We start from the raw sequence: 6,029 nt of genomic DNA, 5'->3' as shown, positions 1-6,029 counted from the left end.
AACATCCCCAAAAAATAACAATTAAGGCAGGTATCCCTGAACAAAAAATAGCTCTGGGAGAGTTCAAGAGTGCAGTTAAAAAGCTACAGCAGCACACTGGAGAAAAAAAAAAATTGAGTAACCACACAAAAAAGGTAAGAAGAACAGTTTCATTTTTCCTACATCAGCCCATCCAGGGAAGGACAGCTAAGTAGCAAAAGAGATCTCTTCAACCCATGAATTTCTCTCATGAGAAAAAAACAAGCAAGATAAGGAATCAGCTTCCCCAGTCTTTCAAGGTACTTCCTAAAAAACTTACTTTGGTTTCACTGCACTCAGATTTCTGAGATCAGTGTACCAAGATATATGGAAATGGCTAGAAACAAAGAAGGGTGGTACTATCAGTATTACCCACACACAGAAGCCATGGCGGTCCCCAGAGGCCTGTTGTCCCAGTACTGCCAAAGAAACTGATAGCCATGATAGCGGCCACAGACATCCCACAGCTTTCGCTGATGAGGGCAGTGCAGTTTTTGCCATTGAAGACCATGGCTGCCTCAGCTGCAGTTCCCTACGTCCCACCACTGGAGCCATTCCAGCCAGTGTGGCCATGGTCACCCCAGTCCTGAGATTCAATGCAACCACCTTGTGTGCATATGTAGCCAACCTCAATCGCCACTGCCAGTCCCCACCACCACATATGTGGTTGCAGCCAGCCTCCACAGCTGAGCATACACATGCCACTGGCCCCATACCCCAAAACCAGCACACAACCACCAACACTGGCCCATGCCACCACCTACACTGACCCTCCTACATATTCTTGCCACTGTAACAAGAGGCACTACTGAGGACTCCAACAGCCTTTACAATCACTGTTGACTCCCTTGAAGCTTTTGATGCCAAGGACTACAAAGTTTCCCATATCACAGACCCCTGCTACCTGAGACACCAACCACTAAGTTCCCTTGGACACAGAGCTTCTGCATACCTCCAAATTGGAACACCATGCACCACTGGATCTGGTGTACCATAGCACACTCCAGCATGCCTTCCCATGCCCAGTTCCAGGAATCCCATGCTCCCTCTCCCCTGCAAGTGAAAGTCTTTCCTTACCAATGCCAGTCTATAAGTCTAGAAGAGTTATTTAAATGCACAAATACCAATGAAAGCATAAAAGAAACAAGAAAAATCAGGAAAACAACACCAACAAAAATATTAACTTCCAGTGCCTGACCCCAAAGAAAGGAAAATCCATGAATTGTGCAACAAAAAATTCAAAATAATTGTTCTAAAGAAGCTCCGTGAGCCCGAAAGAACATAGATAAACAAATTTAACAAAAAACAATTAGGAAAACAAGGCAATAACAAAATGAGAAATTCAACAAAGAAATAGAAAACATTTTTTAAAACTAGAAATGATGGAGGCTAAAGAATACAATGGCTGAACTAAAAATGCAATGGAGAGCTACAATAGCAGACTGGATCAAGCAGATGAAGGAATCCATGAACTGGAAGAGAGATCATCTGAAATTATTCAATTAGGGGAGAAAATATTGAAACAATGAAAAGAGTGAAAAAGACTATGAGATTTATGGAAACAATATACATCTTGTGAAGTGAACCAATATACATATTATAGGAATTACCAAAAAAGAAAGTGCAAGAAAGTATATTTAAAGAAATAATAGAAAACTTTACAAATCTGGGAAAGGAAATAGACATTCAGACTCAGGAAGTATATAGGACTCCAAATAGGTTTAATACAAAAAGATCTATACCAAGATTAGCAGATTTCTCGACATAAAACTGACAGACAAGAAGACAGTAACATTATATATTCCAATTACAGAGGGAGCAAGCTGTAATGTTGAACATTCTGTAAGAAGAAAAATATTCTGGAGCCATGTGCACACTACAAATAACAACCTAATCCTTAAGTGAGGAGGAATCGAGAAATAATAATATATATTCCTCTTCTTTGTCCAAAAAAAAAGAGGAAAAATAATTGCCAACATAGAATATTTTACTCTGCAAAGCTACCTTTTAAAAATGTAGGAGACATTAAGTCTTTCCAGGACCAAAAAAAACCTGGATGGTTTGTTACCACTAGACCTCCCTTAAAAGAAATGCCAAAGGGAGTTCTTCAAATGGAATTGAAAACACACTAAACAACAATGTGAAATCATATAAAATTATAAATTACACCAGTAAAAGTAAAAATAAAGTCAAATACAGAATAATATAACATTGTAATGGTGGTATGCAAAGTACCTATAAGCCTAACGTTAACAGTTAAAAGACAAAAGTATTAAGAGTAACTATAGGCCAGATGCGGTGGCTCACACCTGTAATTCCAGCACTTTGGAAGGCCAAGGTGGGTGGATCAGGAGGTCAGGAGATCGAGACCATCCTGGCTAACACGGTGAAACCCCGTCTCTACTAAAAATACAAAAAATTAGCCAGGCATGGTGGCGGGCACCTGTAGTCCCAGCAACTTGGGAGGCTGAGGCAGGAGAATGGCGTGAACCCTGGAGGTGGAGCTTGCAGTGAGCCGAGATCGCGCCACTGCACTCCAGCCTGGGCGACAAAGTGAGACTCCGTCTCAAAAAAAAAAAAGCAACTATAAACAGAAAAATTTGGTAACATGTATGTTCTCACTCTTATTTAGAAGCTAAAAATGTTGATCTCATAGAAGTGGAGAGTAGAATAGTAGTTACTAGGGGCTGAGATGAATGAGAGGAATAGGTAGGGATCTATTAAATTATACAAAATTTGCAGCTAGATAGCAGGAACAAGTTCCAGTGTTTTATAGCACTGTGGGATGACTACAGCTAACAATAATTTATTATACATTTTCAAATATCTAGAAGAGAGGATTTTGAATGTTCTCAACACAAATGATAAATGTTTGAGGTGATGAATATGCTAATTACCCTGATTTGATCACTATACACTGCATATATTAAAATATCACTATGTATTCCATAAATATGTACAATTTTGTGTTGATTAAAAAACACATTTTTTAAAAAATTGTGAACAGACTCATAATATAAAAATTCTGACTTCAAGAACACAAAGTGTATGTGTGGAAGGGGATAAAGTGCAGAATTTTTGTATGCGATTGAACTTGAGTTGTTATCAAATTAAAATAGATGCTTATAACTACAAGAAGAATTACACAAGCCCCATGTTAACCACAAAAGAAAAGTCTATAATAGATACACAAAAAGACAAAGAGAAAGGAACCAAACCAAACTGCTACAAAAAAAAAAAAATCAGACAACAAAAGGAGATAACAAAAGAGAGAAAGGTACAAAAGAACTGCAAAACAGACCGCAATTAACAAAATTGTAAGTTCTTACATATCAACAATCACTTTAAATGTAAATGGATTAAATTCTCCAATGTAAAGGCATAGAGTTGCTGAGTGGATTAAAAAACATGATCCAGTGACTTAGTGTCTATAAACAATTCACTTTAAATGTGAGGACACACATAGCCTGAAAGTGAAGGGATAGAAAAAGATATTCTATACAAATGGCAACCAAAAGAAAGCAGGGAGAGCTATACTTAGACAAAAGATTTTAAGTCAAAAATTGGCAAAGATCATTATATAATGATAAAAAAGTCAATTCAAGAGGAAGATATAATTGTAAATATATATGCACCTAACATCAGAGCAACTAAATATATAAAACAAATATTGGTATATCTGAAGGAAGAAATTGACAACAATACAATAATAATTGAAGACTTCAATACTCCACTTTCAATAATGGATAGAACATCTAGGCTGAAAAACAATAAGGAAACCACTGACTTGAGTAACACTGTGAATCAAATGGACAATAGACATAGACAGAATTTTCCACCCAATAGCAGCAGAATGCATAGTATTTTCAGGGGCACACAGAATATTCTCCAGAATAGGCCATACGTTGTGTCATAAAATAAGTCTTTAAAAATTTAAGAAGATTTTAATTATATCAAGTATCTTGCAGACCACAGTGGAATGAAGCTAGAAATCAATAATATCAAGAAAACAAGAAAATTCACACAAGAACATGAAAACTAAACCCCACACACTTGAACAACCATTGAATAAAAGAATAAAGCAAACAAATTCTAAATTACCGTGAAAAAAATGAAGACAAAACACATCTTACCAAAGTGTATGGTATGCAGCAAAGGCAGCATTAAGACAAAATCTTATAGTGTTAAATGCCTACCTTAAAAAAGAAGAAATATCTCATTTAAACAACTTAACTTTACAACTCAAGGAACTAAAAGTAGAAAAACAAACTAAACTCAAAGTTAGCAGATGGAAGGAAATAATAAAGATTGAAGCAAAAATAAGCAAAAAAAATAGGAAAAAATAAAATTAAGAATTGGTTTTATTTGAGAAGATGAAATTATCCAACCCTTTGCTAGCCTAATACAAAACAGAAAGAGAAGACTTAAATACAATCAGAAGTTTTTTAGAAAGGAGACATTACAATAGATGACACAAAAACAAAAAGAATCACAGAGACTACTGTGAACAATTATATACCAACAAATTGGATAACCTAGAAGAAATGCATTAATTCTTAAAAGCACACAAGCTATCAAGACTGAATCGAGAACTAGAAAGACAAATTGACCAATAACAAGGAAGGAGATTGAATCAGTCATCAAAAACTTTCCAACAGAGAAAAGCCCAGGTCAAGATGGTTTCATAAATGAGTTCTATCAAACATTTTAAAAATAGCTAATACTAACCATTCTTAAACTATTCCAAAAATAGAAGATGGAACACTCCCAAACTCATTTTATAAGAACATCACCACCCTGATTCCAAAGCCAGAAAAAAACAACAATAATACAAGAAAAGAAAACTGCAGGCCACTATCCCTGGTGAATATACATGTAAAAATATTTAATAAGCTGCTAGCAAACTGAATTTAACAGCACATTAAAAGGATCACACACTACAATGAAGTGGCATCTATTCCTGGGATGCAAAGCTGGTTTAACATGAAAATCAATCAGTGTGACACCATGTTAACAAAATGAAAGACAAAAACCACATAATCACCTTAATAGATGCACAAAACGCATTTGATAAAATTCAACATCTTTTCATGGTAAAGACTCTCAACCAAATAGGTACAGAAGGAGCTTTCCTTAACACAATAAAAACTATATATGAAAAAACTACAGTTAAAGTCATAATCACTGGGGAAAACAAGCTTTTCCTCTAAGATCCAGAGCAAGATACGGATACCCACTCTTGCCACTGCTATTCAACATAGTATTGGAAGTCCTGGCTGGAGCAATCAGGCAAGAAAATAAAATAAAAAGGCATACAAATCAGAAAGGAAGAAATAAAATTATCTCTGTTTAAAGATGACATGTTCATATACATAGAAAACTCTAAACACTCTATACCAAAAAAAAAAAAAAACTGTTGGGACAACCAATAAGCAAATTCAGTAAAGTTGCAGGGTACAAAATCAACATACAAAAGTTAGTAGCATTTCCATACACCAACAGTGAAATATCTAAAAAGAAAATTAGGAAAACAATCTCATTTACATTAGCAACAAAATGGAATATCTAAGAATTAAGCAGGTAAAAGACTTGTACACTGAAAATTACAAAACCTTGACAAAGTTTTAAAAGACACAAATAAACAGATATTTCATGTTCATTGATTAAAAGACTTAATATTGTTAAAAATGTCCATATTACCCTAAGCTATCTACAGATTTAGTGCAATCCCTATCAAAATCCCAAGGGCAGAAATAGAAACAAACAATCCTTAAATTTATATGGATCCCAAATAGCCAAAGTGCCATGGTTTGGACATTTGTTCCCTCCAAATCTCATGTTGAAATGTAATCCCCAGTGCTGGAGGTGGGGCCTGATGGGAGATGTGTGTGTCATGACGACTGATCCCTCATGAATGGTTTGGTGCCATCCTCACAGTAATTAGTGAGTTTGTGCTCTGAGTTTGTGCAAGATCTGGTTGTTTAAAAGTGTGGCCAATGGATATAGTATGC

The sequence above is a fragment of the Gorilla gorilla genome, chromosome 21, assembly GCF_029281585.2.
Source record: "Gorilla gorilla gorilla isolate KB3781 chromosome 21, NHGRI_mGorGor1-v2.1_pri, whole genome shotgun sequence".
In the NCBI taxonomy this organism is placed as follows: domain Eukaryota; kingdom Metazoa; phylum Chordata; class Mammalia; order Primates; family Hominidae; genus Gorilla; species Gorilla gorilla.
Note: the sequence above shows the minus strand (reverse complement) of the source record.